Source organism: Ranitomeya imitator, chromosome 5 (genome assembly GCF_032444005.1).
Source record: "Ranitomeya imitator isolate aRanImi1 chromosome 5, aRanImi1.pri, whole genome shotgun sequence".
In the NCBI taxonomy this organism is placed as follows: domain Eukaryota; kingdom Metazoa; phylum Chordata; class Amphibia; order Anura; family Dendrobatidae; genus Ranitomeya; species Ranitomeya imitator.
Window position 1 is genome coordinate 653,704,687 of NC_091286.1, and position 13,078 is coordinate 653,717,764.

Consider the following 13,078-nt stretch of genomic DNA (forward strand, 5'->3'; position numbering starts at 1 on the left):
GGTAGCTGGAACACCGAGGGAGCAATCGTCTCCAAGTCCAGATCTGGTGCTCTGGACTGTGGATGCTGAAGCCTTCAGTAAAAAGGTAAAAAAAAAAAAAAAAAAGACTGCATCCTTGTGTCCTCGTTCTTCACTGCGTCTCACACCATCCACCATCTCCACTCTGGGAAGCCCTGGTGACACTTCACCTGTGGGGAAGGTATACCATCTAGCTGCCATAACATCACCCCAGCGGATCCCTAAGCACTGTTGGTCACCCTGACCGAATACCACAGGTGGCATCATGAACATTATCCCTTTAAAGACCTTTCCCTTTTATCAATGGATGTCTCTAGAGCCACAGACCAGGTCAGCCACTGTGACATCCCCCTTGAGAACTGAAGGACCCGGTACAGAGTACCCCACTACCCTATGGGGGCGCTCCAGGTGCCCTGTATGTTATAATGAAAATGATGCAAATTAGGTCACAAACATTTCCTATGGTAAGTTATATTACATCTTTATAGCTAAAAAGCAATAATTGCAGTGGTGTGGTTACACAGCGAGTTGTGTGAACATGAGAGTTTAGACAATTTACCAATCAAGAAAAAAAGGAAGGAGTAATGTTTTGGGTGAGATTGTTACTCTTCAAATATACCTATTAAGGTTGAAAGATTGAGAATACAATATTGTTTTCTGTCAAAATCTTTATTTGATTTATCCAGACAGTAAGGCAACAATCATACCCGGTTGTATTTTTGGTTGGGGATGTACAATAGTTTTTACTACCATGCTTTTGGATTGGCAGCACTCAGGCATGAGCGTCTGCTAGCATGTGAATTGTGTGGTGTCTTATTTGTGCATTTGTTTTTGTGTGTTGATGAATTTTTATTAGTCTAAATTAAAACTTCTATTTTAATAATTTTTTTACATATTTACCTTGCTGTGATAAACATTTTTGTGATTGGTAAATTGTTTAGCCTCTATTTTCAATTGGGGTATGGCCGGTTTCCTGACAAGGGGCATTAACACGGACACTTGGGCTGCTGAAGCCAAGGAAGTCTTCAGAATCCTTTGTACAAACAAAATACACTCCATCTTATAGTAATGCTTTAAAAGGAGTTGACAAAAGTATATAAGAATCAAATTTCGAGTTGGTGGGAGGTCCAAAGTTTGGAAAACTATAAAAGCGGGTATAGTCCCCCGGCATTTAAGAATTACTTTGCAACCCGGTTTCAGATATAGGGGCTGCACTTTGAGCGAACAGTGGGAAAAAGCATCCACTGCAAGCTCTTTAAGATTCATGAATCTCCTTTTAGAATGAGAAAAAAAAAACAAAAAAAAACAAAAAAAAAAAAACCAACCTCAAGTGATCCTCTGAAAGAAAAAAAATAGAGATCACTAAGAAATTTTCAGCTGAAGCCGATTTCTCAAAAGAGATTGCTTCAAAGCACGATTGAAGGCATCAGTATTATCTTAAGGAAAATAAACAATAATTTTGTACATGATTTACAACAATTTAAGGAGAGGAAAGCTTATCACCTTCCTGCTAACCAATTCACTTTGTTGAAATGTCAGTTTCTAGATTCCTTATAGATAGGGATTTGTCAGATTCAGACACGTGCCCAAAGATATCTAGGGGTAGACACAGGCAGGGGCAACCAGAGGGGGCGCCCTGGTGACAAATACTCGTTTTTTAGACCAGGGTTATTTTCTGAGAAACAGACCAGGTCTGAACACTTAACTAGAAAAAAGCAGCATGTAAAAATCGGAATTTTAGGATTGTCTATGTATATGTACTCCGCTTGCTATTTAGTAAAAAAAAAAAAACGACACATTTAAAAGTTTATGCTATAGAACAAATTTATTAGAACATACGTGGTGGAGACAGGGAGAGAAGATTGCGGGATAGAGAAGCCTTTTGGATCTACCGTTTAAATACCAGGGCACCTTTAGGATTAAACCTAAGAAGGGAAATCATGTTACATTATTAATCTGGTTTTAAGTTTTATTTTTATTCTGTTGTGGAATCATTTCATATTTGCTAATTTTTGATTGTGATTTCTTCACCTGAATTTTTGTCTGTTACATTTTCATGCATGTTTTGTACGTTTTAGTTAAGGGTCGACTTATCACGTGTAATTGCACTCACATGTTGGGAACGGTTTTATTTGTAATGTGTTTGCTTTACCATTGCACTGAGGACTAAACACGCAAGGTGTTAAAAACACGTTCAGTGGGTCATGGCTGTTTCTTTCCAACGATTCTGTTGATCTTTAGCAAGCAGCTTTCCAATTTTAATATGTTTCAATAAAAAAAAAAAAAATATTCATTTTAACTCAGGAGCTGGAATCCTTTTTTCTACTCAAGTTATAGACGTTGGCAGTAAGGCCTTTAAAGGGACTCTGTCACCTGAATTTGGCAGGACTGGTTTTGGCTCACATGGGCGGAGTTTTCGGGTGTTTGATTCACCCTTTCCTTACCCGCTGGCTGCATGCTGGCTACAATTTTGGATTGAAGTTCATTCTCTGTCCTCCATAGTACACGCCTGCACAAAGTAATCTTGCCTTGTGCAGGCGTGTACTATGGAGGACAGAGAATGAACTTCAATCCAATTTTGCAGCCAGCGGGTAAGGAAAGGGTGAATCAAACACCCGAAAACTCCGCCCATATGACCCAAAACCAGTCCCGCCAAATTCAGGTGACAGGTTACCTTTAACGTGCTCGGACTGATCTTTAAACCACATTGGATGTGATCTATAAGGGTGAGCTGAAACAACTTTTCTTTGTATATCTGAACAATTGACACCCACTAAATCCAATCAAACCATTAATCTCTTCAAGAGTTCATAGTGATTTTGAGTCAAGTTTTGAATAAAGGTTTAAATTTTGTACCCACTTCTGATTTTCAAATTTTTGAAAGTATATAAGGACCTACACCTCTTTGTGAGGGAATTAAAGTGGAAGAAACATTTTATTAGAGAACAAAAGATTGTGTCTTGAGACAAATATTCAAAACACCTTGCTAACAGATGTTAGCCTGTTGTACGGGTTCTCAGATCTTTCACCAGTGATCTACAGTAAGCCCTTTTACTAATTTTAAATCAAAAAGTAAGATGCCACCAATTTCGGGCGAGCAGTCCACCATAGATGCATTTTTGGAAGTAGTGACCAGGGACTTGGAGACCCTAGCCCTTATTTACAAAAAAAAAAAAACACAAGGGGGTTAAATATAATCTCAAAACAAGAGATAAAAGCTCTGAATTCTTTGGAGGAAGACCAAAGTATTGTTATAAAACCATCTGAAGGATGGGAATACAGTTATGGATTACACAAATCATCAATCTATGTGAGACCATTTTGAAAAATCTGGATTCATTTAAGCAATTGTTGAGTAATCCAACCTCCAATTTTAACTGCGCATTTTTATTCAAATATATCGAAACATGTCTCACACCAAAGGGCCTAAGGGTTCAGGTGTTTCCCTCATTTGAGATTGAAGATATAGTCTTCAGGCAAAAATGGGAAGAATGCGCCAATATATGTTCAAAAGGTTTAATGGAATTATTGGCTCAACTAAATAAAGACATGATAGATAATTTGGATAATGAGATTGAAAGTCCAAAATAGTCTAAAGGTACCGTCACACTTTAGCGACGCTGCAGCGATACCGACAACGATCCGGATCGCTGCAGCATCGCTGTTTGGTCGCTGGAGAGCTGTCACACAGACCGCTCTCCAGCGACCAACGATCCCGAGGTCCCCGGTAACCAGGGTAAACATTGGGTTACTAAGCGCAGGGCCGAGCTTAGTAACCCGATGTTTACCCTGGTTACCATCGTTAAAGTAAAAAAACAAACGCTACATACCTACCGCTGTCTGTCCCCGGCGCTGAGCTTCTCTGCTCTGGCTGTGAGCACAGCGGCCGGAAAGCAGAGCGGTGACGTCACCGCTCTGCTTTCCGGCTGCCCGCCGCTCACAGCCAGAGCAGAGAAGCAGAGCGCCGGGGACAGACAGCGGTAGGTAAGTATGTAGCGTTTGTTTTTTACTTTAACGATGGTAACCAGGGTAAACATCGGGTTACTAAGCGCGGCCCTGCGCTTAGTAACCCGATGTTTACCCTGGTTACCAGCGAAGACATCGCTGAATCGGTGTCACACACGCCGATTCAGCGATGTCAGCGGGACCTCAACGATCAAAAAATGGCCCAGGCCATTCCGACACGACCAGCGATCTCACAGCAGGGGCCTGATCGCTTCTACGTGTCACACATAGCGAGATCGCTACTGAGATCGCTGTTGCATCACAAAACTTGTGACTCAGCAGCGATCTCGCTAGCGATCTCGCTATGTGTGACGGGGCCTTAAAACAGGAGCTGTTGGAAACTGAATTGCAGGTATTAAATCGTGAAATAGACAATGAGTTTCAAAAATGGGAAATGGAGATATGCACAATGAAAACAACAAAGTTTGAGGGATATAGGTGACAAGCAGATTAATACCGTATACAAATGGAATCGTAAATCATGCCGACCAATGAGAGTTCCCAGGAGAAGATCAAGATCAATGTCAGTGTCCATGACATCCCATGCATCTAGTGAGGAATCCTCCAAATCACAAATGACAACTGTGGAACCCCACAATGTTTTTTAATAGGGAGGCCCAAGTGGTCAAACGTAAAATTACGCAGCCTAATAGACAGGATAAGAGAAACAGGTTGATTACCTGTAAATGACTATTTGTCTACCCATGTACTTACTAAACCACAAATAGAGGTCCTTTCAAAGGGTTTGACTTTCTCCCGTTAACAATTTTGATTCCTTTACAGCTATAAAGGATCTCTTCCTATTGTCAAGAAAGTTGATTCTTAGGAAATTGCACACGAGGGGTACAGGTGAGCCATCTAATAGAGATCAGGCAGAAGAGGCCCTACATGCTCTTGAAGATCTACTAAATGAACAGGAGCCTACTGTTTCAGGTATGTTCCCTCAGTCAATATACCCACGGTCCACTCGATTTCCCCTTTGTCAGCCTGCTCAGCCGTTGACATTTACAAGGCTGGTAAAGGATGACTTTAGACATATATCAGAAACATGGGGCAATGACAACCTTACGAGCTCACAAACTGCTCCTAAAGAGCTAAAAACTAATGATATAGTCAAAGCTGGCTGACAAGGGGGAAATACAGTCATCTGGCCACAATATCTATATGAAAGGGAGGCATCCAGGCAGTTAAAAGAAAACACCACATCTTCACCTGGACCTGAACCCCTTAACAGCCTTTTCTGTAGAATTAGAAAGGATACTACATCAGGCTTTTGACAAGGGAATCATCCCTAAAAAGGTTTTGGAAGGATTGTTAGCTAAATTTCCAAAAATATATTTTATACCAAAAATCCACAAAGACCCATTTGATCCGCCGGGTCGGCCCATCGTTTCCGGCATGGGGGGGGCGGGGCTGTGCGAACCAATATGCAAATTTATAGACTACTACTTGAGACCACTTGTGGAATCGCTGCCCTCCTATGCCCGGGATACGATGGACGTCCTGGCTAGGATTGATGGTATGACTCTTGATCAAGACATGCTACTAGTCACAGCTGATGTAGAGTCGCTGTATACATGCATCCGGCATCATGATGGACTCAATGCCCATCGCTTCTTTCTCTCCAATAGCAACTGGGATGGCCCTATGTGTGACCTCATACTGGAACTGCTGCAGTTTCTTGTCTCACAATTTTTTTGTTTTTCGGGATTTTTTTTTTTACAAAAGTGCGGCACTGCCATGGGGCAGCCTGTGCGCCAGCTTTCGCTGATCTCTTCATGGGGTATTAGGAGAGGGGCATCTTTGGCGGGGAGGGCGCGCAGGCCCCGGACCATGTGCAGTGCTGGCTAAGGTACATCGACAATTTGTTTATCATTTGGCAGGGCAGTGAACAACAACTGCAGTCCTTCATGGAGGTCTCAATTCAAATGCACTTATTAGATTGACTTACAAATATAGTAGGACCGAGGTGGACTTTCTACATATTAAAATATTGGTTGACAGACATCTGCACCTGCAGACGGATGTCTATGGAAAGCCCACCTCAGTCAATGCCTTATTGCATGCAGGATCTACTCATCCTGGGAGCACCATTAGGGCCATCCCAGTGGGTCAATTTTTACGAATCAGGCTAATTTGTTCATCTGAGGAGGGATTCGAGTGGCAGGCCATAGACCTGAAGGACAGGTTCCAGATGCATGGGTACAGCAGCAAGTAGTATCAGAAGGGGTTATATGCGGGCTAAGAGGAGCAGCTGCACTGCACTCTTACATTCCCAGACAAAAACTAAGAAAGGACAGGATCAGATCAGGTTCATTTCAACATTTAACGGACAATGGGCGCAAATGAGGGAATGCCTCCAGCGCCATTGGAGCGTTTTACTGACTGATCCCATTTTGGCAGGATGCTAACCCAAATCCCCCCTAATGACGGCAAGAAGGAGCCGAAATCTGGCTGATATTCTTGTCCATAGCCATTATGCTCCAGTGACTAAAAATTTCTTCAACTCCCGTGGCCCCCACAGGGATGCTTCCCTTTTGGGACATGTGTGACCTGCAAAAACATTATGAGAACAACTACCTTCACCTCTGTGGATGGTAGGAAAAAATTCTCCATGAAACAATATATCACGTGTGCCACCACACAGGTAATATATTATGCGACATGTGGATGTCCCAAAATCTAGATAGGTCTAACATCACGTCAATTAAAGGTACACACACGAGAGCATGTACGAGATATTCAGGCAGCAGCTGCAATTACTGATTTGACACTTCCTGTATTGGACCTGAGGACATGGGATTATGGAAAAGCCAAAAAGAAATTGGTCTCTTATGACCTTCATTGCACCACATTGGCTGAATACCACCGACAAAATAAAATTCCTAGAGGGCTGAGAAGCAATCTCCGTCCCACATTGTTTTCCAACTATCAGGAATTTTGTGACAAATTCAAAAGAATTTTAAACAAGTGTTCCTTAGATATCATAATCCTTAATGTAGAATATCTCCAGAAGGAGATCATAGAGGTCCAGAAAAATATCCAGGCCATAGAGACTCAGTTGATCAGTACACTTCTTTCTTCTGAATTGTCTTCACTGAATACTAAAACGGACAAAATTATTGTGGACTTTGAGAAAAATTTACAGGAACGTAAGAGGATAAAATGTCAACGAGACAATGAGGACTATACAAGTAACAACGTGTATATATGGAATGACTCCACCTCCAACTCTTGGCGACGTCCACCAAATGAACAGTTGATTCATTCAGCTCGGGCAGCGACTCGTCCACAGGTGCAAGCAGACCACATTTTTTTTTTCACAAGGGACGCATGGGAGGGCACAACAATGCAGACCGACAAGGTCACGGCGAAAGAATGGCAACGAGATCCCAGGTAGGCCATCGAACCTGGTGATAAACATCTCTAGCTACTCCCTCTCCCCTGCTGAACTGACAGTACTACAGAAGTCCTACGCCTAAATAGGATGCGTTCCAGCTTGAAAAGGATCTACAACGGTTCTATCAATCTGTAAGGTTAAAAACTCATTTTTGTACCACGCCTCAGGCTCAATCGAGTGGTGGCTCCTTGATTTGAGGAAGCATGACTCCTGAGCTATCCATTTCTACCTTGGGACTCCACAACCCAAGTATTTTCTCTCCCCCCTCACATTTATCATGCCACTGAGAGTTTCATTTCCTTGGTGGATCGTGAAATCAAATCTCTTGTGCATGAACAGCGCGTTGGCTTTTACCCTACATATAGAAACCTCACGGTAGTTGAAAAACAGGCTATGGACACACTCCGCTCAAACAAGAGCATTGTAATAAAACCCGCAGATAAAGGGGGCGCTGTGGTAGTGATGATCGGGTCCAGTATTGTAATGAAATCACGAGACAGATCTCAGATACGGAGACATACCAAATCATTGCTAGTGACCCTACTTTCAGGATCAAGAAAAAAAATCCAGGATCTTATTAATCCCTTCCTCCATAACACCACTTGATCAAAAAAACAGCCACTTTTCTTCAGAATCAGCACCCCATCACATCTGTCTTCTACGTGTTACCCAAAATACACAAATCCCTTATCAATCCCCCAGGCAGGCCCATTGTGGTCTCCACAGACTACATCCTCTCACCTCTTTCCGTTTTTCTGGAGAAAGTCCTTACTCCGCTGGTAAAAACCACTAGGGCTTTTTTACTTGACAGGTCAATTCCTTGAAATCTAAGGTCTTCACTGCATTCCTACCCATAGCCTCCTGGTAACACTCAATGTCAACAGTTTGTATACTTCCATTGATCATGTGAAAGGTATTGCAGCCACCAAATCTCTACTTGAGAAATCTGACATGCCCAAAAGAACCTCCCAACTTTGCCTCGAACTCCTCACACTGGTCCTTTATGAAAACTTTTTTCTATACCAAGACACATACTATGTCCAAACACGTGGGGACCGCAATGGGCTCAAACATAGCCCCAGCTTATGCAAATGCATTTATGAATCAGTTTGAAATCAAATACATCTATGACAACGAGCTATTAACCTATGCCACCAATTATGTTTGCCATATTGATGACATTTTCTTCATTTGGACAGGGACAGACACTCTGCACCACTTTTTTTTTTTTACATACCTTAATTCCATTTCCCCAGGGCTTCAGTTTACCATCCACTATGATGCCCAGAAAATTTCCTTTTTGGATACCTGTGTTATCAAAGATGATAATGGCAACCTCACAACCGACATTTACCAAACCTACGGATTGCAACAACTTATTGCATTATTCTAGATGCCATCCTAAAACAAAAATAGCCTCCCATGGTCAAAATTTAAGAGAGTCTCTCGTATTGTCACTGATCCTGCCCTATGCCAGGATAGGATGGACACCATGGCCCTCAAATTCCAGGAGAGATAATACCCTTTGAAACTCTTGGACCAGGAAAAATTACGCATCAATTCCCTGCATTCCCCTTCTCCTCGGGAGCGTCTACCCTTTGTGCATACGCACCATCCATGTATGCCCAAAATATACTCCGTAATTTGAAAACACTGGTCCCTCTTACACAAAGCCTACCCTTCAGTGGAACCTTTTCAATCACCACCATTGATGAGCACAAGAAGACCAAAAAACATCAAGGATCAGCTAGCACGCGCTGACATTGGGAGTACCCAACCGCAGACTACACAGAGGCTTTTAGCAAGCCAATGATGTGTCACTTTCCCCTGCCTTAATTGTGCAGCATGTTCAAACGTTATCAGTTCCGATAAAGTCACCCATCCTAGGACAGGGAAATCATATCCTATTTAGGGTTTCTTTACCTGCAATACCAATTTTGCCATCCTATATGTAGGAGAAACTACCCAACACGTAAAAGACCGGATCGCTAGCCACAAGTCAACTATCCGCTGTTGGAAAACATGGCTTCCTATCCCCGACCATTTTGTCACTTTCAAACATTCTGTGGCCCAATTAAAATTTCAAATACTTGAACAGGTTCCACGTCCCAGAAGAGGGGCGACCATATCAAATTACTGAAAACCAGAGACTTTCTGGATACACACCCTAGATACTCTGGCTCCGAGGGGTCTCAATAGTGAAATTGATTGGCAGGTATGTTAAGTTGTAGTACTAACTATATATTCCATTTTTTCCAGACCCGCTGATAACTACATAAAAAAGGTGAGTGGCGACTCAAACCCCCCCCCCCTCCTTTTTCCGTCATTTTTTTTATTCTCATTTTTTCATTTATTTTTTCTATTTTTCCCATTTTATTTTCAACTTTTTTTATTTTTTATTTTATTTTCATATTTATACATTTTCATATTTCATTGTCTTTTTTTCAACTGTATTCTCAATTGTATTGTTTTTTCTCCAATTTTTCAGTCGACTATTTTCTATTCATGGTCCATTCATTTATACCACATTTATTTAGCCATTTTTTATTTTTCAATTTTTATTTATTTTTTAATATTTTTATTACCCATACCACCTAGCCCGTGCTTTATTCAAGCCCGTGATTTATTCAAGCCCTGTCAGCGTCAGGATCTCATAATTACTTCAGACCCCATGTTGCACAGTCCAGCCATCTATATTAACACTCACCGACATGCCCTTAGTGACACCATAACTGTATCCTGGTTACCATAAGGGGTCGTACAAGTAGGGCTATTATAGTGATACACATGCAGCGCAAATATCCTGCAGTCATACCAAACTCTCCCCTATATAGTCCTATTATCCCCCTATATTCATATATATGCCTATAGGAGCATTGTCACTACACTTTGCGATCACCACAGGGTTCTATATTAAAGCAGGTTACTATGGTGACACAGACATGCGCAGTAACTCCTTCTTGCTCCATACAGCGGGACTTCTGGTCCGGATGACGCACTTCCGGTCTGGCGGTCACCGCTGCTATTTAACAGTCCCACCTCCTGGGTATGCTGGCATCTGCAAGGCGCAGGAGCGCCGCCTTACAAGACAACCACCCCAGGTATAGTGGGACTCTGCCCCCATATCCTCTGCTTCCATATTCCCTGTTACTATATACAGGTTCCTTCCACGGGGGACGCATGAACTACAGGCAGTGGGATCCCTCTCAATACAGGCTTCCCACTCCTATATAGACCCAGTTCTCTCCCCCAGCCTATTCCTGGACAGCCTTTTATTTTATTTTGTTTTACTCCCACTCACCTTTACCTTTAATATACAGCGATTCTTAGGATTCTTTACTTCGGTCCAATATAGGTTCAGCACACAGGGCAGCATACCACGACTGGCCACATACCGCCTTATCTGCTAATAGGTATTGATTCAGGCTCCCCTCTTCAATTGTTTCCTATATTGGCACATCGTACTCATACTTACCTCCTGTCTATCCCTTATAGCACCACTTATACCTGTAAGCAAGGAATTCGCTATGTGTACCTACCATTGCTTTACTAAGGTAACGAGTGCCTATTGTCCTGCTCCCCTTCTGATCTTGCTCCTAACCTTTTGACCTTTTATATTCACATCTAATATGACTCGGAGTTCTATTCACTTCGGTGCATCCTTGGTGCTTGGAAATCTATTTAGTTGCTTGCCATCCATCTTATACCTTGGCGTACTATTTATTGTTTCATCATGCACGGATGCTGTATATATGTATATACTTTGTTGTGTTTACTTACCATTGTTTTGTTTGTGTTTTTGCAGCGATATTATGATTAAGGCTCAGGAGAGCCGAAACGTCAATTGAATTGTTACTACAAGCGGTCGCCTATCCTTGAATTGTACATTGCTCCCATGTGTCACTAATGTGTAGTGTTCTATTTAATAAAGTTTGCACAATTTGCATAAATATCTATTAAGAGTGTGCAGTGTCTTCTAAATATTACTTGACACTACTAGAAACATTTATAATGTCTAGGGATTGTTTTATCAATGCAATCCAAAATCATTCTTGGTTAGGAGTATCCAGCACATACAGTGTGGTCCCTACCCTGCGTTATAGAATACGTTTGCCCATGTAATCATACATTTTATTTACATCTGTGCTGGGCTTTACCCCTTTCAAACCCCTCTATTTTGGTGACACCCTTTGTTGCGTCAAGCTCCTTGTTATCTAAGGAGCTTTTATATATACGCCCACGTAATTTAGTGCATCTTGTTCTATAGGTGCACCCTATCAGGTATTGCACTCATCATATATTCTCAGTGTGCACCTATATATAATTGTATATATTTACTCCATAAGTGGGTGTTCCTTTATATATATGGTTTCATATGCTATATAGTACATTTACATACAGTGATATATTTGCACATTCTTTTCAACTTATTTTTTTTATTTTATTTTTTTTATATCACCTATTCACTTTAACACATTTGCTTATATTTAATATTTCCAACACATATATAAAATAAATATAATATATATATTTTCATATTTTTTCACTCAGCCCCCTATACACTTTTATTTATTTTTCAGGCTACACATATTTTTCCTTTGATATCCACATTTATACATTTTTTTCACTATGTAATTTTGCTTTCGCTGTATGTTCATGGTACTGTAATGAGAATTTATGTCATACTATGCTTTGCTTTGATATAGCTGTACATAAGAGCTATTTTGGGTGACACTGGTGTCACAGGGTTTTTTTGAGCCATTGTCATATTTCTTGCCTCAATTTTTTACTATTATGTGTTTAGTCCGTCCATAACATATATCCCATCTATGTACACATATATATGTTCTATATCTTTTTGTAAACTCCAGATACAGGCACATGGTTAGGGCCATTGCCAAAATATTGTAATAACGGCTTTTTAATCACATCCTTGTCCTCAATTATATATATATTTATTATTTATTTAAGTGCATATCACTCTGGGTTTCTTTTTGTAGTGTTTCATTCATTATACCAAGTGGTCTGCCACTCTACCTTTTGTGTCTTGGCCATATTCCAGTGGTTTATAGTAATATATATTTATATTTAACCGATTATCATCTCTTGCTATTTTTGAATTGGCTTGGTACATTTTTTCAAAGGCCTGCTACTTGGCTAAGGAAATCGATGTACTGCTGTCCATATTTGGACTCAAGAAATGGACTACATAATAACACCAGTACTCATGATTCAGTTTGCTGTTTTGTTTTATTTTCTCTTGCTAGTGCATTGTTTTTGTAATATGGGGATCATGGAATTAAACCTACAGGATATAGTAGTGGTGTCAGTATGCACTTTAATGGTTTGTTATAGCAATAGATAAACGCTGCTATATCATGTCTACCTTTGGCTAGGCCTGATGTGCGCGCTATGTGGTTTCTCTGTTCGCCCTCGCTCTATTTCGGCACCGCCTTCTGTGTACCCGGTTGCTTGGTGACAGCTAGGCGCCGGCCGCCCCACGTGACTGGGCCTGGACTGATGATGTCGGAGTGCAGCGATGGACGGCTCTGCAGCCACGTGTGCGCACAATTGAGCACATTCCAATTGCTGTCCCCTGATCAGATGATCAGGAGGACGAATATAAATACAGGGATCTTTACCCTCGCTAGCCAC